Source organism: Drosophila navojoa, chromosome 5 (genome assembly GCF_054131105.1).
Source record: "Drosophila navojoa isolate 15081-1374.11 chromosome 5, UAZ_NAV_1.0, whole genome shotgun sequence".
NCBI lineage: Eukaryota > Metazoa > Arthropoda > Insecta > Diptera > Drosophilidae > Drosophila > Drosophila navojoa.
Window position 1 is genome coordinate 24,880,232 of NC_142893.1, and position 24,430 is coordinate 24,904,661.

At 40.3% G+C, this 24,430-nt stretch overlaps 1 protein-coding gene and 1 long non-coding RNA gene across 3 annotated transcripts in view; both read right to left on the bottom strand.

The window, feature by feature from the left end:
* Positions 1 to 21,416, bottom strand: part of LOC149091227 (uncharacterized) — a 101,601-nt gene extending 80,185 nt beyond the window's left edge. The window contains exon 1 of the long non-coding RNA XR_016196986.1: positions 21,225 to 21,416. This is a non-coding gene — a long non-coding RNA (uncharacterized LOC149091227). The remainder of the gene's footprint in view (positions 1 to 21,224) is intronic.
* jing (AE binding protein 2 jing) overlaps positions 1 to 24,430 on the bottom strand; it is a 212,147-nt gene that overhangs the window by 115,833 nt on the left and 71,884 nt on the right. Inside the window, exon 2 of one of the 2 annotated variants that reach the window (XM_089261438.1) lies at positions 7,145 to 7,222. The exons of the other annotated variant lie outside the window; for it this stretch is intronic. The gene's annotated coding sequence lies outside the window, so the exon portion shown is untranslated. The remainder of the gene's footprint in view (positions 1 to 7,144; positions 7,223 to 24,430) is intronic. 2 annotated transcript variants of the gene reach the window in all.

Below are 24,430 nucleotides of genomic sequence, written 5' to 3' on the forward strand. Positions count from 1 at the left end.
TATGAACAAATCTTTGTGATTTTTTTTGTTGATTGTATTTATTTCACGGGTTTTCGATTTACGAAATACAGAATCCTACCTAATGTGTTGTTTTACTGAAATTTGTCATTGTTGCTAATGAGATCATCAGAGAAATGCCTAGAAGTGTTTGGAATCGATGTGCAACATAACTTTAAACAGTTAGTACTAACACGTTTGTCAGAGTACTTATTTAACCGAGGCGACATGCTTTGCGAATTTCTTAAAGATATCGCTATGGTCCACAGTCGCTTTCATTATGCGCGCAGTAAATGATTTTCTTTAGTCTAGACTCCTTCTTGATCAAACCTCAATGGCGTTCCAGGTTTCACTTGGCTAAACAACAAATATATCAACTCAATCGGAGCAATTTCCCAGCTAAGCAAAATTAACAGAAGCTAGCCCGACCTAACCGTAGTCAAAACAATACCTTGGCTTACCCCTAAGCCCTTTCCCTTACAACATGTCACCTCCACTACCCTCCTGCCACGCTTGGGCTACGTCTACGTTTTGAGATTTACTGCTTAACTTTTTGGTTAGCTGCGGGCTCATTCCGCGGCACGTTTCCGACAAAGGCAAACGCTCAAGTAGGTGTATTTTGTTTGTTGTTGCTACAGTTGTTAGTGTTGTTGTTGCTGTTTCTGCTGTTGCTGCCTGCCATTGCTGCATAATTAAAAAGTCAAGTGAAAAATCACATTTTAACGCAAATGGCAGCAAAGCGAGTGAATGCGAAAATGAATGAATGGAATTCTTGCGCCTGAAAGCAGACTAAAGTAATAGCTCGCACAGAGGCGCAAGGGAAGGGGGGGGGGGGGGGGGGGGGGGGGCTTAGTCTAACAGGATGAAATTGCGCGGTAGTGGGAGGCAGAGGAGCTGCAGCTAGGCTGCTCCATGCATATCACGCCGAATCGCGTCAAATGCAAATTCGTTCATTGTCGAGAGCTACAAACTGCAGGCGCCAGCTGCGAATGGCATGGGCGCAACAAAAGGGGGCCGGCCTACATGGACAAAGGAGGGAGCAACACTGGCTGCCGCAAACACTTGAGGCATGTTGCCTGTTCCAGTTGGCAGCTGAAAGCTGATGCTGCGAACGGGCGGCCAACAAAAGAATATCAAAGCTCTTTTCACAGCGCATTTTGTTGTTTTTTTTTTTATGTATCTAGAGGGAGCGGGCAGATTTCGTGGGAGTCGGGGCTGGGGCTTAACAACAATTTGCCGACCCAAGCCACGTTGCGGCAGTCAAAAAAGTGGCAAAAGGGCTGACAGAGAATTACAGGCATTACGTAATTAAATATTTAAAGTGTTGCAGCAGCGAAAAAGATTCCGACGGAAATATCGCCGCCTGTTTCCATAATTTAACAATTTAAAAAGCGCTTTAATACGAATTTGATATCATTTTACTTATGAGCTGTCCTACCAGCAAATTAGACATCAAATGCAAGATGAATGAATATTTTAACACCAAAAAAATGTTGGGAAGTATCTTTAAATCTCAGTTTCTATTTAAAGTTTATATATATATATATATATATATATATATATATATATATATATATATATATATCAATTAGCTTTTCCTTTGAAATATACATATAGATCATAACATATTATCGCCTTCATTAAATACAATGTTGATTGACTGAAATTCTCTTTAATCTAAGTACATTTAAGGCCGTGCATTCCTTGGTGGCACTTCAAACGAGCTGTCATTTGCAGATTTCAGTAGCAGTCCCACCGTTAAAGGTCTATGCAAAATATCCTTGAATACTACAGCAAGATTATTTGAGCCTCCTATTGCCGTCCTTCTCCAGCCTATGCGCTCACCCCCTTTTCTCGAGCGGCAAGACGTTGCCGCTTGTTAAGTGCTTGCAAATTTCACTTTTCCGTTTCACGCAGACGTTACTCAAAAAAAAAAAAAAAAAAAAAAAAAAAAAGAAAACAAACGAAAATAAAAGAGGAAAAAGAAATACGCGTTAAATTTTGTTCTAGCTCGAAAATGTTTTCACTTTATTAATTTTATGCAAATTTTCTTTTTCAAGATTAATGTCTGTGCCAAAAAAAAGGGAACTTTTCCTGGGCACGAAGGAAAACTGAGAAACAAGCCAAATACGGCAAAAAAAAACGCGTTCCTCTTTTCGCCATCAGCTCATTTGAATTTGGTGGTGGGGGGGTGGGGGAAGAGGAGGGGTTGCGGGGGGGGGGGGGGGTGTTAGTAGGCGTCAGAAAGGCTCTAAACTTCAGCAGGGCGTGATAGCCGAAACCATTAAGACTTTCAAATTCATATCTGTCTGTCTAACTGTTTATAGACGACTAACGCAAGTAGAATTGGCAGTTGCAGTCAAAGGCATTTGCAATACAGGAAGGGAGGACAAAAGAGGGGGAGTTTGCCCGTTGCCCCTTTAATGGAAACTCCCCAACTTCAAATGCTGCAATCTTAATTTAATAAATGCCTATTCGCATTAACATATTGCCAATTTCAAAATACCCTGTTGTCGCTTGCCCTGTGCTCCCTGTGTTAAACTTTTTGAAGCTCGTAATTTAGATGCTTAATCCTTAATCCTACGCGCTTAACGCTCCAAATATTTTCTTGAAACTTTTTAATTGATTTCGCTTCCGCCAAGCTGCATTTTTTGCGTACATCTTGTTTATATCTATATATAAATATATATATATTATCTTTTTTTTACTCTTTCTTGATTGCCAGTCATGCGAAAAATTCTTTCAGCACGCTTTAGCGCGCAGCGATTCTTGAAAATTTGGGGCGGAGAAGAATTCGTTTGGCCTTAAAGATGGAGCTGAAATAGCTCTTCTACTTCATATGCCAGTACTGTGGAATGTACAGACTTACTACTATTATTCATACTCTAATTCCAGTTAGGGTTCCTCGACAGGACTCTCTCTATCTTCCTCTTATTGCTCTAACTAACTAATCACAGGGCCCACGATAATACTGGCACAAGTTAAACGAAACTAGAAACCAAAAGCAAAGAAACCAATGCGACCCATACATAAATTTAAAAAAAAAAAACAATAAAAGACAGCCAAGTCCAATCCAACAACAATCCGGCGAACCCGGCGCCGACACTTAATGATGACAGTAAAATGACTTAAATCGCTGTCAATGTTGACACTTTAACAAATTTTTTCACTTACTGCGAGCGGCGAGCAGCGGGCAGAGAGAAGCGAAACATCAGCATGAAAAATAATTATGCGAAATTTTTTCTGCACACTTTGTGAAGTTGTCGTTGTTGTTGTTGTGCCTCGGCAATGGCAAACTTTCTTAAAATGTTGTTTATTAAAAAAAAAAAAATAAATAAAACAAAAAACAAGCGAATTGAAAACGTAGTTGTTGCCTTTGATGATGATGATACTGATGATGATGATGATGTTGTTGATAAACATTCGTTGCTGTTGTTGTTGTTTCCTGGCAGGCGTGTTCATTCAACCGCATATCAATCTGCAAAGGCAACAGCAACAGCAAAAGCAACCACGACATGCTGAATGCGCCCGACGTTTCGGGTATTGGGGAAAATGCAACGGAAACGCAAAATGCGACGCCAACGATCACCCGAAAAAAATCCCAGCCCAGACACCCGGCCCCTTCCTCCCAGTGGCCCCGCACGACGCCCCTGGCTGCACCCACCACCAATCAGGCCACAAACGCAGTCGATGGACTCCCTCTGTCCGGCAACCAGTTGATTGGCGGCAGGCACGAGCTGGACGCCAGCACAGACGAAAGCTGGCTGTGGATTGGGTGCTGGGAGCGGTGGATGGGAGTTGTTGAGCAACTGATTTGGGGTTTATGGTAGGTGCCTGGCCTGCAGCCTTTGTTGGTCAACCGAGTGACTGACTGACTGACTGCCTGCCTGCCTGCTGGTAGCTGCCTGTGGTTATCGCCAGGCAGGTGAGCCCACAGCCAGACCCAGACCGAAACCCAGCCACAGACCCAAAGCGCATCAGCCAGAATCTGAGTCAGAATCGGAGTCAGGGCCAGTGCCCTGCCGAGCCCAGCCCAGACCAGTCTTTCGTTACATTTCATTTGTTTTTTTTTTTTTGTTTTTTTTTTTTTTTCATCTTTTTTTTGTTGTTTATCTCATGATAAAGCGCGACTTGCAACGCGCTGCGTGGTAGAATCTGACGCCCCGGGACAACGATGACTACAACTGCAGCGCTGCAACTGAGGCTCGGCTCTTCAGCGGGGCATTATGAGCTCGCGCTTCGTAAATGAAAGCTTATTGGTGGACAAAAGGGGCAACGGCAACAGCAATGGAGCTGGAAGTGGAAGTGGAATAGCCTGCAACTGACTGCCGATTTACATTATTCATAAAGAGTGCGCTACAGTTGATTTGTGTGAGCATTTTAATATCTGCAACGGCCGAATGAAAATATTTGAAACACGACTGAGCCGACTGAGGTAGGGCTCATTCTCTTTCAAATTTAGATCATTGGACCTTCAATAAGTTTGGTTTCATTTGGACGTAATGCATTTATTTTCAATTTAAGTTGTTTCCCTTTATATAATTTACATGCTATATATATAATATATTTACATGCCATCCTGGAGCATAATAACATTGATTGTCAAATTAGAACGATGTTTTTGATATGAAATGTATAATCATCTTATATGTTTATATTTTTGTCTAGAACAGCTCAGTGTACATTATGGATTAAATAAAATATCTGGCTTAGCGAAATTACTGAAGTCTGAACACATTAAATTTCTATAGTATGTAATATTTAACTGAAAGTAATCACAATTGTACATACTTTGCTCAGTTGATGCTGCATCTACTCAAGCCTCTACTTTGTCTTGCTTGCTTCTTCCTCGCTCTCCTCTTGCCCGCCTGTCACTCGACTTTCGCGCATCATATCGTGGAGTGCCGCGTCCGCTTCAGCAGCCTCTTTCGCTGCGATGCTCTTGTAATTGAATTGTTGCTGTTGTTGTAATTGCTTTGCTACCGTTTTTTAATCGAGCGACGCGCAAAGAGCAACAGCACCGGCTGCAGCCGCCTCGCCTCGCCCCATTTTATGCAGGGCCAGGCACTTAACTTCATTAAATGTGCTTGGTCTCTGCCCTAACCCTCCCTGATTCCCCGTTGCCCACACTGACTGCCCTTGGCTGCAACCTGAGCTCAGCGCGTCGCTGTCCGCCTGGAACTGTCTGCCAATTTTGCGTAGCCCCAAACAGGTTTATTCCTTCCCATTTATATACCCTTGCATAATGTTGTATACACTAACCACGAAGCGTGTGACGCTTAAGCAAGGACTGAGGAAATCATAGAGTAAAGCTGGAACACACAGAGTAAGGACTAGAGTTCTGATCGATGGGATATCGATGGGAATGGAGATCATCAGCAGGAGATCATCGTAAATTTAACATATGTATATTTGTATATACTTTAAATATAGGCACGATTAATCATATTCCAGACAATAATCGATAATTTTTTATTTTATAATTTTTTTTATTTTATCGCAAAAGTTTAGAGAAACTATAATCCATTTTTTCAAAAGATAAGCCTGCCGGTCTCTAGACTATTTTCAAGGAAATTAAATTACATGAAATTAAATTACTTTGATCAATAATTAATTGAATTCCAAGCAGTAATATTCTACGGTATACCAGTGTGGTCAGATATAACCAAATGTCACAAAAACCAGTTACAAATCACGCAAAATAAAGTTCTGAAGCTTTTTTTGTATACTTCATTGGCATCAATCCACGATTAATCTACATTGTCGAGACAATACTGATTTGGTAGATACTAGACTATCGCAAAAATTCATTACCAAGTGTCAGGAATCAACATATTCGCATATAAATGCACAGTCTTGTAGTTCTTAATGAGTAGTATTTAATTTAATTTAATTTGGTTTGTAGTCATTTTTCTTGGGGTTTTCTATTTCTTTGCCATATGTCATGTATGTATGTAAATAAATATCTTAGCAGAAAAGGCTCATTATCTTAGCTTAAACTCTTAAATTATTGTAAAATACTGTTCACAATAATCTGTAGTTATAACAATGTGTCAAATAAATTGAAATTGAATTGATCGATTGATTGAATATTATATTTATAATCTTAATCTTATATTAATAATATTAAATTAATCGTATGACATGATAATCGATTAAAAAATTTGGTTTGCCAGAACTATTTCTATCTATATATTTCTGAGGTAGAGGTTGACTTTCAGTTAGAAAAATCGTAATAATAAAAGTTAAAATAATGTTCTATATTAATCTGAAGTGTATTTAAGATTCGGCTTTTTAAATGTTTTGCCTTCTTTTTTATCATTCTTTTCACATAACTCGACAAGCATTTCTGCTGTCGGCGCGTATTAATTTCAATGAGCTCTCAACCCTTTGAATACCTCGTGTGATCTCTTTCGCAGAGTCTCCCCTTTCTCTCTTACACACTCTCTTTTAATTGACCATCCGCAATCCGTTTTTGGGCAGCTGTGCGCGTGCGCTCGCATCTGTAATGAGCCAGGCCAGGGGCCGCCTTCGCATTACGAATTACGCATACGCCGCGTTCGCCGGCGCGTCGCTTGGCACCTGTCGATGACAGCGGAGGCAACACTTGGAGCATGCCGCGCACGTCGCTTGTAAATAATTCATGTTGACAACTATTTTAACTTGTTTTACTCTAGTTGGTCACGGCCCGGCCCTGCCCGGCTCGGCCCAGTACGGGTCGACAGCCGATGACAAATCGAACAGCCAACTGCATGGTGATTGGCGACTCGCGATTGACTTCATATTAAATTATGATTGACACATTGACTGCTTGACTGACTGATTGCATGCTCCGCACACTTCTCGGGCTTTAATCGCTTGAGCAGACGAGTTTTACAACTGCCTGCTTATCAGTCAGTCCGATGTTATTGACCCCTCTGCTCCGACAACGTTTATTTACTTTTGGCTATTGACTTATCAAAACAGTGGCCTTTCATGAAATCAAAGGGACAGTTTATTCATGATAACTAGCTGACAGACTAGCTCGAAGATAGTGCTTAATGGCTTGATTTGAGTGAGTAAGATCATTTAACCGACAAATATTTCCATTTCGAAATGCGCTGTGAAGCTGGTCAGTTTGGTTCCCTTAATTAAGTCAGCAACTTACCGAACTGCTGTGCTTTGGGCCGTTTCAATAATTTTTCTTAGTCATTTAGCTGAGTACAGTCAGTTTTGTTGCCCTTACCTGCAATGAAAGCACAGTTAAAAGCAAACATTAATTGTGAGCAAGAAAGAAGAAAAAGAAACGAAAACTTGTTTGCAAAGATTAACAAATCATGTCTGGCACAGACGAGTCACTTGATGAAGCCAGTAAGAATAAGAATCGATCTTCCGGGGTCGTCCATGGGCAGCACTTAGGGAAAATTAAGGGGCGAGAGTAAAAAATGCTCAGGCATTAATTAAGATACAATTTGCAAGTACATCATATACATTTGCGTTTAGATTTGGCCCTCCAACATGGCCTAGAAAAAAGTTGATTAAAGAAATGCAAAACTTTTCTAATTAAAATCGTCTCTAAGCTCTCTATAAAGTTTTGCAACACTCAAACTATTTGTGAATCTATCGTCAATGGGGAGCTACACAATTTCGGTTCCTTTTCAATGAGCTCTTATTTCGTGCTACGTAATTGTTTGTTAATGTCTGAGCAAATGAGGATATAAAATAAAATATAAACAGCAACACGGAGCACATGTGTATCCCTCAGAGGCACGTGCCGCATCCTTGGCAAACAGCTGCAGCATCATCAGCATCAGCCGAGGGGGAATGTCACGCGTGACACGAGACGTAAGATAGTTGGGGCACGCTATATTACATACATATATACATGTTTGTATGTATTTATAGTTTATAATCACAATGATGATGGTGCTAATGATGATAATGATAATAAGGAAATAGCAGACACTGCCAATAAGTTAGCCGAGACTTGAGTTGCGGCAGCAGCAGCGTAAAGCCATTGCCGGAGTCTAGACAAGGAAGCTGGAGCACAAAACAAACATAAAACGAAGCCAGCGGAAAAGCAAAACAGCCAGAAACCTGAAGCGAAACTGCGGATGGCCATGTCTTCGGGGTGTCTGCGGGTGGCTGACTGGTGCCAAGCGAAATGAACTTAACGCCTATTTAAACTTATGAAATATTTTATCCAGCAAGACGCCAATAGAGCCAGACAAGCACCCAGAGGAAGGGAGGAGACGGAGTGCGTGGATTGTGGGCGACAGGTGAGTCCACAATGAGGGGCAACAGGCACAAGTTCCCTCCAACTCAATTATCTCTAAGGCAGAAAGAGACAGAGAAAGGTTGTAGCAGCGTTGCCAGCTGGCAGCAGGGCTCGAATCTTGCTGTCTGGCAACGTTGCTGCGGCCAAGAGTTATCAAGCGCAACAGCCAAAGAAAGTTGAGCGCAAAAAATTAAAGTTGAAAAGCAGCAAGCAAAATGGCAAGCTCGCAGCCGGAAGGAAGGAAGACACACACACATACACAGACAGAGGCCGTGAGAGGACTACACACACACACACGCTAGAACAGCCACGGCCAAGTGCCAAACGAGCTTCACAAGGGTCGACAAATATGAGGCGAGCCAAAATAAAACAAGTAAGAAGACTCTAGTCGAGACTGCTCGACTAGGAGATACCCTGAACCCTCCAAGCTGATATTCTTATCATTCTGCACTTCTTTTATGCACGCACACATATATACACATGCATCCACCCTCACGCGCCCGCGCTCTGCTTACTGCGCAGTGGGCAGCGACTGTTGATTGATTACAAAATATTTGTATTCATCATATGATATACACAGTAAATCTGAAGTCTCCACGTCAAATAGTATTCCGATGAGGCTCTAAAAACAAAACCAATTTTTCGATTGTTCTCGATAAAAAAGTTATCGGATGAGTTATCGAAAAAATAAAGCAAACTCGTACTGCGTATGGTATACACGAGTATGCACAGCTCTCTAGCTCTTATATCTTCTGAGATCTCGGCGTTCATACGGACGGACGGACGGACGGACGGACGGACGGACGGACGGACGGACGGACAGACGGACAGACAGACGGATAAGGCTAAATCGACTCAGCTCGTCGCCCTGATGAAGAATATATATACTTTGTGGGGTCTGCCACGCGTCCTTCTGGCTGTTACATACATTTTAACAAAACCATTATACCCTGATTTCCCATTTCCAAAGGGTTCAGGGTATAAAAATAAAAAAATGTACGTGCGGCAAAAGGCAACACACTCTGAGGCGGCTTAGTGCGCTTCCTTCTGCCTGTGTTGTTGCTCTCCTTGGTCCTTTTCGTCCTGCCTGGGGTGCATGCTAACCCCCTGTTGCCCCGCCCTGCCTTGTTGCCCTGTCGCACCCCTCGGGCCAACACAGCCGCTGTTAACTTAAATATTTTATGGGGTGTCAGCATTGTCGATGTTGGCGCGATAGTCTTTGCGCCCAGCTCCCATACCCTGTGTCTCTCTTTCGCTCTCGCTCTCCCGCTCAGCCTCACTCCCTCGCAAGCCTCTACCCACGACCTTTACACGGACTGTGTGTGTGTGTGCGTCTTTCTCTTTATCATGTGCGTGGCTTGTCTTTTGTGTTCGACGCTAAAGTAATTTCAAATTGATAAGCATCGCTCCCTGACTGACAACCGACTTCGCCTAGCAAGAGCTGTAGACACTGCGGCAGACAGAGTGTAAGAGAGAGCGAATGAGCAGGAGATACTGGGTGGCTGGGCGTTGTATTAAACTGATTTGTTCCATGTCGAATCGTTAGCAGGCAGCCAGACTCGGTTTGGCATACGTCGCGCTTTTCAAAGTCAATTGAAATTAAGTAACAGATTTTTGTGACTTAGCTTAGGAAGCATTGGTGCAGCAGGGAACAGACTGAGCAGGGTGGTTAAAAGCAACCTGCTGGCGTTGGCCTTGTAATTATGCGGATTCCAGTGCCAGCCTCGCCCATCCACTGATATTACACTACTTCCGATACTAAAATTATTAGCAAGGCTCTAAGCAGGAAATACGAGTTTAAAACAAGTAAGAAAGCTCTATTTGACTATGACATCCCCTGAACCCTTCGAGCAATTGATATTTAAAAAATTATTCGCACTTGCACGCATAAACACGCATTGACGGCAGTGTTGGCTTACCATTGAAATTTAATTGTTTAATATCTTTTCTTGGCGGTGGATTATCTTCATGGAACTTTCAGATTCTATTAGTTTGGCCGCATAAAACCTTAATTCCCATGTCCAAAATTAAGCGAACAGGGGCCAAACGGCGACAAATGCGCATAATTAATGAAAAGTTTATTTGTGCAGCTGCTTGCTACGCCCACCATCCACTGCCACAAGGCGATCAAAAAACTAATGAAAGCAAACGGCAGCCACTCAAAGAAACTCTCCTAGAAGGCTCCACGGCCAGAAGCAAAGCCGTCAACAAATGCCGAGAAACACGCAAAACTCTTAATGTGAGTCGTCTCACAGAATTTGTGACTAAACTAATGATATTTATGCAGCAGAAGCTTAGTTGAGACTAAAAAGTTTGCAGAAGGTCGTCCAGGCGGGTGGGGCTCTGTCTGAGAGAAGAGCTCCAGCTAGGGGATAGACAGGATAGCGGATAGAGGACAGGGGATAGCGGATAGAGGAGACCTGTTGTTTGGTCTGGCGTGGCACAACGTAATGCTCCGCCGATGTTTGTGCAGACAAAAAGGCATTTAAATCTTATTTGGACATAATTAATGACAGCTAAAAGCAGTTGGCGGCTTTTACATCTCCGGGCTGTTGCACATTTACATGACATTTGGCTTTCTGAGAAGGTGGCGCCGGAGCAGGAGAGGGGGGAGGAGAAGGAGCAGGAGGTGCGTAAAGTTTTCAACTCGACTGCATAAAATTTATGACATTTACGCACACTCACAAGTAGCTCTAGCGCCAAAAACGTGTTTCACTTCCAATTTGCGCAGCTGTTTGCCAGCCACGCCCATTTCTTGACAGGCCGAACAGCGACAGCGCCTGGAAGGCTCTTTGGGTGTATATAAAGTCACTCAAGTCGTCGCATGATTAATGCAATTGGCTTTTGTAATTGGCACATAATTTATTGCCAGGCCTTTTGATAATACGCATACGCAACGTGGCTCCAGCTGCAATTGACGCCAGAACAGCAGCTGCTGCAGCACCAACAGCTGCTGCTCCTACTCCTGCTGCTGTTGCTGCTGCAACTGCTTCTGACGTGGCCAGACAATTTTGTAGTCTTCAAGTTTTGTCCCTGCACTCTGAAGTGGCCCAAGCCAAAGGATATCGCCGCCTCCTTTAATAAAGTTATGCAAATTTCTTTTGACTGGACAATGTTTGGCCTGCTGTTGGTGTACTTATCAAGTGCCTGGTGAAAGTGAAGAGCACACTGACACTACTGAATGCATGAGTGTATGAGTGTGCGTACAGACTCAATATAAAGTTTCCTAAGTAACTAATGGTTATGAGAATGGTAGAGCCTGAGCAGCTTATCAAAAGTTGACTTTAAAGTGCTTAAGCAATGGAATAAAATTTAATAACAGGCGAAAATGCTTCTTAATTGCTCTAAGCCACAAGATATATTGAAAAAACTATCAAAACAAAAACAGAACAAGTAAGAAAACTCTAGTCTAGCTATACACAGTCGATGACATAAATGGAACACACTGGGTCGTTTTTGTAGCATTGTAAAAAACTCATATCTCATAAAGTATTTATATTTTTTATTAGGACCCTGATCCTGATTTTTTTTTGAATCCCTGAATCCATTGAAAATGGGAAATCAGGGTATAATGTTTTTGTGAAAAAGTATGTAACAGGCAAAAGGAATCATCGCAGACCTCATAAAGTATATATAGTCTTGATCAGCTCGACGAGCTGAGTCGATTTAGCTCTGTCCGTCCTTCCGTCCGTCCGTCTGTCCGAACGAACGTCGAGATCTCAGAAGATACAAAAGCTAGAGAGCTGAAATGATGTGTGCATACTTGTGTATACCATATGCAATACGAGTTTGCTTTATTTCCTCGATAATTCATCCGATAACTTTTTTATCGAGAATAATCGAAAAATTGATTTTGTATTTTAAACCTCATTGAAATACATTTAGACGTAGAGATTTTCGATTTACTGTGTAACACGCATTATGAATACAAACATTTTGTAATCAACATATTTCGGATACCACGCCCCCTTCTCCTTAAATTTGTAAAAAACACATTTCAAGTACTAGAGACTTATGCTTTGGAAGGTACACACATTTTGAACATATAATTACGCTCTGAATATTTCATTATTTATTTGAAATCGTTTGCCTAGATTTTAGCAAATATTCAGTTTCGTGTCAGTTAACTTGCCAATCGCTCGTCAATTGAGATCCACTTTAGAGACCATTGTTGAGCTGCTTTGCATCGATGGCAACTAGCAGAGCTCAACCTCAGCTAAGGTCAAGCTCTTCAATTGGTCATGCCGTGCGAATGCCGCTTCTGCACAGGCGAAAGGGGAAAAGTATTTGAGAATCACTGGCGGCATCCAAACAACAGAGAACAGAATTCAATTGTGGCTCCGGCTTCAGTTGCTGCTGCTGTAATGCGAAACCTGTGAAACAGTGGTCGCAGGAGGATTGAGGGATGGCTACGGCTGGAAATGGGGGCCTGGGCATGGGCTTAGATTGAAATGCTGACTTCATTCCACCACTTGGTTGGCCACTCAAATGCAACATGGCCAATTAATTACACAACAGCCAACCAGCCCGTCAGCCAGTCAAGCCAGTCAGCTAGTCAGCCAGTCAGCCAGTCCAACGATGCACAAGCAAACGAACCACTGTGACCGCAACATTCAAGAGTTTAACCCACACACACAATCACACACACACACTCGTACCGCCACACCAGGTCAATGCAGCGCATACGTAATGGTGCTTTAAAGTGTGCCCCTGCCCCAGTTCTGTCCACACGGCTGCCCTGTCACATGGCTCCATAGTTAAAGTTCCTTTTTTACCTAATTAATTTGCATAAATTATGCGGGCGATGCGGCAATGGAGGTTGTGACTCGGGTTTGGCCACAAATTGAAGTGCTTTGCATTGAAAAGCGCGCATCATTAAAATTAAATTAAACAAGTAAGAAGGCTCTAGTCGAGACTGCTCGACTAGGAGATACCCTGAACCCTCCAATCCGATATTCTAATCATTCTGTACTTCTTTTATGCACACATACATACATAGATATGCATTCAAACTCACGCATAAGCCCGCGCTCTGCTAACTGCGCAGTAAGCAGCGACTGCGCTTGGGCTGCGCTGCAGTGTTGGTAATACTATGAGAATTTATTTGTTGAACAATTTAATTTCTAGACGAACAATCTTAATGAAACTTTCAGAACGTAATCATAATGACAGACGGACAGGGCTTTATCGACTCAGCTCGTCGTCTTAATCATGATTATATATAACTTTGTGGGGTTTGTGTTGAGTCCTTCTGCCCGTTTCATACTTTTACACAAAACCATCATACCCTAATTTCCCATTTTCAAAGGGTTCAGGGTACAAAAAACAAAAAAAACAAAAAACAAAAATGTCTGGATCGAGGCAATGTTTGTGCTGCTGCCACGCCCCTTCCCCTGCCCACTGCCCCGATTCGGCCATCTGGTTTGCATAATTACTTTGCCATATTGCAATCGTCGCGATGCGCGTTTCTTTTGCAGTTTGCATTTCAATGCCTTTTCTCCATATTCATCCGGCTGTGTTCAGTTTGGTTGAGTTGCGCTAGTTTTAGTTGGGGTGGGTTCGGTACAACGTGTGCTAATCAGTATTTGCTTCCGGACTAAGGACGGCTCTCACCTCAAGATTTATCATTTCGCTTTGTAGACATTCCGTGCAAAATTTGTCCGAGCTGGAACGCCCCTAAATAAGGTCTCGGATGCTCTTCTCATTCTCCCTCGTTTATTATGGCTCCTCTAAGAATACAGTTTTTTCTCTAATGCACAATAGAGTCTGAGAAGCTCACTGAACTCGCAGTCTTGTCATCTCAATGTGCGCTGCTCATAAATTAAGTCGGAGCAAGAGCTGGAGCTTCATAAAGAAATTGCGAAGTTCACTAAGTTTGTTTAGGACGGTGATGAAACCTGATGAAATAGAATATGTTTTCATAGGCTATACCAAATTTGATTCCCCGGTTAGGTCCCTAGTATCGCTACATAACTAAAGGTCACTCGATAGTTTTGTTGCAAATCGACCCATTTTAAAGGCATTTTGGAATCTTGTATAATCACTTTTATATAATTTACTAGCTGGCCCGGCAAACGTTGCATTGCCCTATCCATTATTTAGGTAAACAATTTTTGAAAGCTATGTTGTTCAGGTTGGGATACACTAATTTATTAATCGAGTTTTCATTCAAGCACCTTGTGGTAAACGACATTCTTTGTTTTTTTGGTCAGGTGCAAGAACAAATAATGCGGATGGTTTGCCAACACGTGAGAATGCCACGTACAATTGACCATGAGAAAAACACGCATTTTCTAGATTGAGGCCATAAACAGTCAAAGATTGGTCCTGTGATTTGTTGATCGTCATAGCTAAGGCAAGACGAATCGGGAATTGAATTCGTTTAAACTCAAAGGACATATCTGTTGGGATCATCGGAATCCTAGGAATAAGAACTTCATCTTTAAATTTTCCTTTGAGTATCGACGAGTGAATCACATTGCTCATCAGTTTTCTTACCACCAAACGCGTTCCACTGCACACTTTTGGTTGGCTTTAATTTCTAAGCATGATAGCTACAGAGCCAACCTTCAGTTGTAAATTGAATAATTTGAGTGTTCGCTAGAAAATGTCGTGATTCTAGTGTTTCGCCATAAAGCACGGAACGCAATGGCTCTGGTGGCGGGACCACTAATGGCAATGTCACTTTACCACAAAGGCAGCACAAACCGGGCGTTTGTTTGCTCGCTTCAAATCAATCCTTAAACCAGTTTCACGGGCTGCCTCTCTTTGAGAAGCACGAATTAAGGCCATACTTTGCTGGGTACTAACGCGGCGCCCTTCTCGGGCGATTTCTCGTCGTCGTCAAATAATTGACTCGCGATATTCCGTGGCCCAATTGCATCATGGGAAAGATTAGATCTTCTAGGACGCGGCATTTTTATTAATAGTAATACTGAATATGCCCTCGCACAAAACCTCATGAAACAATCGAGAAAACAAATACCTGAACTTTCGAGATATTTAGCTTCTGTATGCACGCGTATTATTTTTATCAACTATGCTTTTTTTATGAATCATGGTCAGGTTCGCATATCAGCTTTAAAATTATATCTCCTACATCTCAAAATTTAATATATTTATTAAAATGCATTTTATACAATTTCGATTTTTGTTAAAATTTTCCCCCTGTCCCTATATCCACCCCTTACCATCACCTTTGTAAAAGACGTATTTCAAATACTGGATACCTGCACTTTGGAATATACAGACATTTAAATATGAAAGTTTCATTAAGATTGTACGTTTGGAATTAAACTATTCAACAAATAAATTCTCATAATGTTGCCCACACTGCAGTGCAGCCCAAGCGCAGTCGCTGATTGCTGTGCAGTTAGCAGAGCGCGGGCTTAAGTGTGCGTTTGGATGCATGTGTATGTATTTGTGCATAAAAGAAGTGCAGAAGATTCGAAAATCGAATTGGAGGGTTCAGAGTATCTCCTAGTCGTGTGCAATTTTAATTTGAGCTTTTCTTTATATTTATAACGTTATTCACTCATTTCAGACAACGAGAGCTTCCAGCCGTTTTATTTGGTCCGCTTCCATCCTCAATGGCCCCTTAGCAACTCACTCTGATGCGTTGTCCTTGACTTTCTTCTGTATCTCTCTCTCTCTCTTTATCTCTCTCACTCTCTCTCTCTGTCTCTCTCTTTCTGTTTGGCTACTTCCTTTAGTTGGCTCCATTCGTATCATGTCACTAAATCAGCACAAATTGTTCAACTGATTTATAAATTCTGGCCAAATGCCAGGGATATAATCTTATTGCTTACTCAGGGGATATAATCTTATTGCTTACTCAGACTCCAAGGCTCCAAATTAACGGAGAATCCCAGTCGACCTAGTCAACAAAGGACCAAATGTCCAAACAGTTCTCATTCACGTCTTTCCTCGTCGTTGTGTACATTTGAATCGTTTCTGTTTTGTTTTTGCTTTCATATGAATATATATATACTATCTACTATCTACTACTACTACTAGTACTATTTATTATATAATATATATATATATATATTATATATTATATATTATATATTATATATGTATATTATAGCTCAAGATAACTTTCAAGATTGATTCTAATAATTCTCCAATCCTACGAAACGATGAACAATAAGACATTAAATGGCTTTATGCCAGCCAATTATTTTGAAGCTTGAAAGAGCTTTGCAAATTTATATGCCAACTTCATGGGATAACTGAGGTCTTCACAATGCAATCACAATCTATTTACGTACGTTTAGCTTCAACTCAAGCCAAACCGCATTGTGCAACAATTATGCTTGCGCAACAATAATAACAACACCAATGACAACAGCGAGCACAGCAGAAACAACTTCTAAGTGTACTTTCCAAAAATTATTGGGCGACCTTCAAACAGACTAACCAACTGGCTAAACCAGCCAAAACTACCACCACAACTACCACCACAACCATCACCAACAACAACAGCAACAAATGTAGCGACACATACATAAATTGCATAGCAAATACAACCGAAAATTCTACAAACAAGTAAGAAAACTCTAGTCGAGAGTGCTCGACTAGATAATACCCTGAACCAACCTAATAACAACGCACATTTATGATTAAAATTTCAATTTCGATGTATTCAAAAATATAAATGAAATAGAGAACTCATTTAATTAATTATATAAAAATTTTGAAACAATTAAAAAAAACTACGACGCGCCCTGAATTTGGACCCGAAGCTTCCCGATCGAGCGTCACGCCTTTTATCACGACGCCACCTCACAGTTTGAAATTGCAATGTCAAAACTGAAATAGATTCACTGATGCAACGCCATCTAGCAGAACTAAACCAAACTAACTGCTGATGTGATTCTAAGAATGTGTCAGAAGATGTTTGAATGTATGTGTGCACACGTATAGGAAAAGTGTTGTCGCTGCTGCACGTGCGTTTGTTAATTGGCCAAACATTTTGTTATTTTTTAACGTCGATTGACTTAACCAAATTTAATGAAACTTTAAGCATATGATCTACATATTCTATTGAATAATTGACAAATTTAAAACAAGTATGAAGCCTTTAGTCGAGACTGCTCGACTAGGAGATATGCACGCACACATACATACATATACACACATCCACCCTCACACGTCCACGCCCTGCTAACTGCGCCGTGTGGCCAACAGTATATTTATTTGTTAATAACTTCTTTTGTGGACGAACAAATCAATTTTTTTTTTTTTTTAATTCAAATTTTGTGTTTCTAAAGCATTTCAATTTGCTTACTGGCCTATCTCTCTCTCTTACTCTTTTTCAGCTTTATGCTAGATGCTCCAGAGCAATATTTAATTCAATTATTGAAGCAGCAGATTTTGATTAACTTATTAATGCAAAGGATTAGAACTCTCCTAATAAGTGCAATCGGTTGTTGTCCACAGTTTGTTTTGGTGTTCCCATTTTAGAACTATATCGCAAAAGTTTTATATACATACATATATTTGATATTCATATTGTATATTTCAGTAACTTTTCTATTTCGCTTACTCTTTTCATTTTTTTCCTTTTTTTACCTACAAGGAACAAACTTACACGATCTAAGCGCGTACAGCTTGTCCCTTAGTTGAGGCACACAGAGCCGCAATTTCAATGTATCGTTTGTGTGCGTTAGTTTTGAATACTTTTTAATTTGAATGCAGCTGCTGTTTATGGTAATAGCGTTGGGGCAAGTTGCTTTTTGCGGCTTATCGATTGCAGTGCATCAGACCTTGTCATGACTAACGCTGTTTCTGAACATTTTTATACCCTGAACCCATTGAAAATGGGAAATCAGGGTATAATGGTTTTGTTAAAATGTATGTAACAGGCAGAAGGAGGCGTGGCAGACCCCGCAAAGTATATATATTCTTGATCAGGGCGACGAGCTGAGTCGATTTAGCCCTGTCCGTCTGTCTGTCCGTCCGTCCGTCCGTCCGTCCGTCCGTCCGTCCGTCTGTCCGTATGTTTGAACGCGTCGATTTCAGAAGATACAAGAGCTAGAGACTTCAACTTTTTTTTAAAATGTCCGTATATATCACGCGGATATCGAGTTTATCACCAAAAAACGATAACTCATTCCGATACTTTTTTATCGATAAAAAACCTTATCGGAGATCACTTAAATAATTATATCTCCTACATCTTTCAAGCTAGAGTCTCCAAATTTAAAATGTATATTAAGATGAATTTTATACAATTTCGGTTTTTGTTAAAGTTTACCCCCCACCCCTAAATCCACCCCCTCACCCTCATCTTTGTAAAAGTCGTATATCAAATACTAGAGACTTGTGCTTCGGTATACACATACATTTAAACATCATGATTACGTTCTGAAAGTTTCATTACGATCGTACGTCTAGAAATTAAATTATTCAACAAATAAGTTCTCATAATATTGCCAACACTGCAGCGCAACCCAAGCGCAATAGGTTATAAATTTATGACTCCTACATTTTTAGAGCTATAGTCTCCAAATTTTAAAAGTATATTCCAATGCATTTTATACAATTTCGGTTTTTGTTATATTTTGGATACCGGCTCCAAATTCACCAGAATCCCCAGTGAAGGTCAGATTCTAGTATAGCTAATTGTGAATGATTTGACATGTTTTTTTTAAATGCCAAATATTCAATAGAATATGTAGATCATATGCTGAAAGTTTCATTAAATTCGGTTTAGTCAATCGACTTTAAAAAATAACAAAATGTTTGGCCAATTAACAAACGCACGTGCTGCAGCAACAGCAGTTTTCCAATACGTGTGCACACATACATTCAAACATCTTCTGGCACATTCTTAGAATCACATCAGCAGTTAGTTTAGTTTAGTTCTGCTAGATGGCGTTGCATCAGTGAATCTATTTCAGTTTTGACATTGCAAATAAGAACAGAGGAGTGGCGTCATAGTAGATGGCGCGGCGCTTGATCGCGAGGTCTATGGTTTAAATCCTGCTGGGCGTATTGTAGTTTTCTTTTAATTGCTTCAAAATTTTTATATATTTGATTAAATTTCTCTTATATTTTTTCAAAAATCGAAATTGAAATTTTAACCATACTATATGTACGTTTTTATTAGTTTGGTTGTTCTTGCACATTCTTAAAGTCACATCAGCAGTTAGTTTGACTCAGATTTGGTAGATGGCGCTGTAGCAGTGAATCTATTTCAGTTTTGACATTGAATATCACAACAGAAGGGTGGCGTCAAGGTAAAAAGCGCGGCGCTTGATCACGAGGACTCGGGTTCAAACCCAGAGCGTGTCGTAATTCTTTTTTTTTTTAATTGTTTCAAAATTTTTATATATTTAATTAAATGAGTTTTCTATTTCATTTATATTTTTAAATACATCGAAATTGAAATTTGAACCATACTAAATGTGCTTTTCTATTAGTTTGGTTCAGGGTAGTATCTAGTCGAGCGCTCTCGACTAGAGTTTTCTTACTTGTTATTTATTATTTTATTTGGCTACATTTTTCGGGTGGGGCCAGAAACAACGAGATGCTGTTGCATTGATAAGTGGGCCACCAAGTGGGCATGCAAAGTGCAGACATGAGGGTCAATTGTATCTTTCAATTGAATGCCCCCCATTAAATGGTCATACTATCGTCAATCTGTTGTCTCGAATCCCTAAAGTCACGCCAGCCATATTTATTTTTATATTTGCTCGTATTACGTTTGGCCGCCAACATTTCACAATTTGCTTTTCTGTTTTTATACCCTGAACCCATTGAAAATGGGAAATCAGGGTATAATGGTTTTGCTGAAATGTATGTAACAGGCAGAAGGAGGCGTGGCAGACCCCACAAAGTATATATATTCTTGATCAGGGCGACAAGCTGAGTCGATTTGACCCTGTCCGTCTGTCTGTCCGTCCGTCCGTCCGTCTGTCCGTATGTATGAACGCGTCGATCTCAGAAGATATAAGAGCTAGAGACTTCAACTTTTTTTAAAATGTCCATATATATCGCGCGCATATCGAGTTTATCACTAAAAAACGATAACTCATTCCGATATTTTTTTATCGATAAAAAACCTTATCGAAAGTCAGTTAAAAAATTATATCTCCTACATCATTATAGCTAGAGTGTCCAAATTTTAAATATATATTAAGACGTATTTTATACTATTTCGGTTTTTGTTAAAATTTACCCCCACCTCTAAATCCACCCCCTCATCCTCATCTTTGTAAAAGTCGTATATCAAATACTAGAAACCTGTGCTTCGGTATACACATACATTTAAACATCATGATTACTTTGTGAAAGTTTCATTACGATCGTACGTCTAGAAATGAGATTATTCAACAAATAAGTTTTCCAAATATTGCCAACACTGCAGCGCAACCCAAGCGCAATCGCCTGTATATGTGAGTGTGTGTGTGTGTATGCGTGTGTTTGTTTGTATGTGTATGTGTGTGCGTGTGTTTGTTTGTATGCGTGTGTGTGCTCGACTAGAGCTTTCTTACTTGTTATACCCTGAACCCATTTAAAATGGGAAATCAGGGTATAATGGTTTTGTTAAAAGTATGTAACAGGCAGAAGGAGGCGTGGCAGACCCCACAAAGTATATATATTCTTGATCAGGGCGACAAGCTGAGTCGATTTGGCCTGTCCGTCCGTCTGTCTGTCCGTCCGTCCGTCCGTATGTATGAACGCGTCGATCTCAGAAGATACAAGAGCTGGAGACTTCAACTTTTTTTTTTAAAATGTCCGTATATAGCGCGCGCAAATCGAGTTTATCAGTAAAAAACGATAACTCATTCCGATACTTTTTTATCGATAAAAACCTCATCGAAGATCACTTAAAAAATTATATCTCCTACATCTTTCAAGCTAGTCTCCATTAAAAATGGGAAATCAGGGTGTAATGGTTTTGTGTAGAAGTATGTAACGGGCAAAAGGAATCATCGCAGATCCCACACAGTAGGACGACGAGCTGAGTTGATGTAGCCCTGTCCGTCTGTCCGTCCGTCTGTATGAGTGCGTCGATCTCAGAAGATACAAAAGCTAGAGAGCTGAAATTTGGCATGCATACTCGTGTATACCATACGCAATACGAGTTTGCTTTATTTTTTCGATAAATCATCCGATAAATTTTTATCGAGAATAATCGAAAATTTGATTTTGTTTTCGAATTTTCTGTGTATATACATATGATGAATACAAACATTTTGTAATTTACAGATTTTCGATGCCACGCCCCCTTTGCCACCAATTTATAAAAAATGCATTTCAAATACTAGAGACTTGTGCTTTGAAATGTGCATACATCAGAGCATTATGATTACGTCCTGAAAGTTTCTTACTTGTTCAAAATAGTCTGCGACAGAGACTTGTCAAGGCAGGGAACAGCTAGTGGCAGCAAGCTGACTGTTGGGTCGCCCTAAGGGAGCCATGGGGCAAAAGGATTTCATCCTCCAGAATGCAAATATGTACGAATAAATATAAAATACATGTACATATATACTTATATACATAGTAGAACAGTATGTAGAGTCATCTGTCAGCGGAAAGCAATCAGCAATATAATCGAGAAGGGCTTCGGCGAGCGATTGGAGATTGGAACTGGCAGCTGTGGAGGGGTTGAAAGGTGCCTTTAGCGCTTTTCGGGGTTGTGACATGTGCGTGAATGCAACAGCAACTAGCATACATTCAAAATATAGAGATTTACATCGTTGAGTGGCCGGACTTTCAAGAATATATGTATATATATGAAGTGGTGCTTAAAAGGCTCAAGTGCTTTAGCGATTGTCGTTCATATGAGAACATTTTTAAATGTGACGCGAATTAATCAAGTGTCAACAATAATCCAAAAGAGAGCTAATGTTGTTAAAATTATCATATATTACTAGCAGAATCGATTCCCAAACGTTCCAGCATAACGTAAAACTGCTGAGTCAAGTAAAAGGTTGTAAGGGGAATCCATTTTATTAATTTGAGGAAATCTATTATTTCATCATTTAGGTTTACTGATGCGTTATTTTACTATTACTTTCAAACCCACATCCGGCCGGATTTAAGCTTGTAAATTTACCTATAATTCATTCTCGTCGGTACTCTATGGCGCTAGACTTAAAATAAATATTTTTTGCTATCACAATTTGTGATTAATTTTTTTTTTTTATTTCCTCTCGATGTTCTTTGTTGCATTTGACAAAGTTTGACTCAAGGTTAGCTTGATGATTTTGGTAATACAATTTTATTCTTTTTTATACCCTGGACCCATTAAAAATGGGAATTCAGAGTATAATGGTTTTGTGTAAAAGTATGTAACGGGCAGAAGGAATCATCGCATCCGTATGTCCGTCTGTCCGTCCCTGCGTCGGTCTGTATGAGTGCGTCGATCTCAGAAGATACAAAAGCTAGAGAGCTGAAATTCGGCATGCATACTCGTGTATACCATACGCAGTACGAGTTTTCTTTATTTATTCGATAAATCATCCGATAACTTTTTAACGAGAATAGTTAGCAGAGCGCGGACTGCGTGCGTGTGGATGCATGTGTATGTATGTGTGCATTAAAAAAGTGCAGAATGATTAGAATATCAGCTTCGAGGGCTCAGGGTATCTCCTAGTCGAGCAGCATCGACTAGAGTCTTCTTACTTGTTTTAATTGCATTTTTGCCAACTGTCGCTGCGGATTATTGGAATTGGGAAAGCGAATCATTCCGCTGGAAATTGCAGCGAAAAATTTTATGCGCTTTGCGCAACAAGAAACTTGCATTAGGCACGAATCGGGAAGAAGAAGAAGAAAAGATAAGAGCACAAGAAGATAAAGTGCGGTGGAAGAAGGTGAATAGCACAGACAAGGGCAACTTGTATTCTAAAGGAATGTAAGGACAGAAAAAACAAGTAAGAAAGCTCTAGTCGAGACTGCTCGACTACGAGATCCCCTGAACCCTTCGAGCAACTGATTTTTCCATATTATGAGAATTTATTTGTTGAATAATTCAAATTCTAGACGTACGATCTTAATGAAACTTTCAGAACGTAAGCATAATGTTTAAATGTATGTGTATACCGAAGCACAAGTCTCTAGTATTTAATATACGACTTTTACAAGGATGATGGTGAGGGGGTGGAAATAGGGGTGGAGGGGCAAATTTTAACTAAAACCGAAATTGTATAAAAAGCATCTGTATATAAGATATACCTTTTAAATTTGGGAGATATAATTTTACAACTCATCTTCGAAAAGGTTTTTAATCGATAAAAAATACCGGAATGAGCTATCGTTTTTATACCCTGAACCCATTGAAAATGGGAAATCAGGGTATAATGTTTTTGTGTAAAAGTATGTAACAGGCAGAAGGAATCATCGCAGACCCCATAAAGTATATATATTCTTGATCAGCACGACGAACTGAGTCGGTATAGCCCTGTCCGTCTGTCCGTCCGTCCGTCCGTCCGTATGAACGCCGAAATCTCAGAAGATATAAGAGGTAGATAGCTGAAATTTTGTGTGAACACTCGTGTATACCATACGCAGTACGAGTTTGCTTTATTTTTTCGATAACTCATCCGATAACTTTTTTATCGAGAATAATCGAAAAATTGATTTTGTTTTTTGAGCCTCATCGGAGTACTATTAGACGTGGAGACTTCAGATTTGCTGTGTATATTCCTATGATGAATAAAAACATTTTGTAATCAACAGATTTTGGATACCACGCCGCCTTCGCCACCAATTTAAAAAAACGTATTTCAAGTACTAGAGACTTGTGCTTTAGAATGTACACACATTTTGACCATATAATTATGCCCTGAAAATTTCATTAAGATCGTATGTTTACAAAAGAAGTTATTCACCAAGTAAATTCTCATACTATTGCCCACACTGCAGCGCAGCCCAAGCGCAGTCGCTGCTTACTGCACAGTTAGCAGAGCGCGGGCGCGTGAGGGTGGATGCATGTGTATGTATGTGTGCGTGCATAAAAGAAGTGCAGAATAAGAATATCAGCTTGGAGGGTTCAGGGTATCTCCTAGTCGAGTAGTCTCGACTAGAGTCTTCTTACTTGTTATTACTTTTATGTGCAGCCAATTTCGCAATTGTGCGAATTAACGAGCGACAAAACGAAATGAATAAAAATAAGCAAATGTTGAGCTTTGCAATGCTCTTGTGATTTTGTTATTGTTTTTC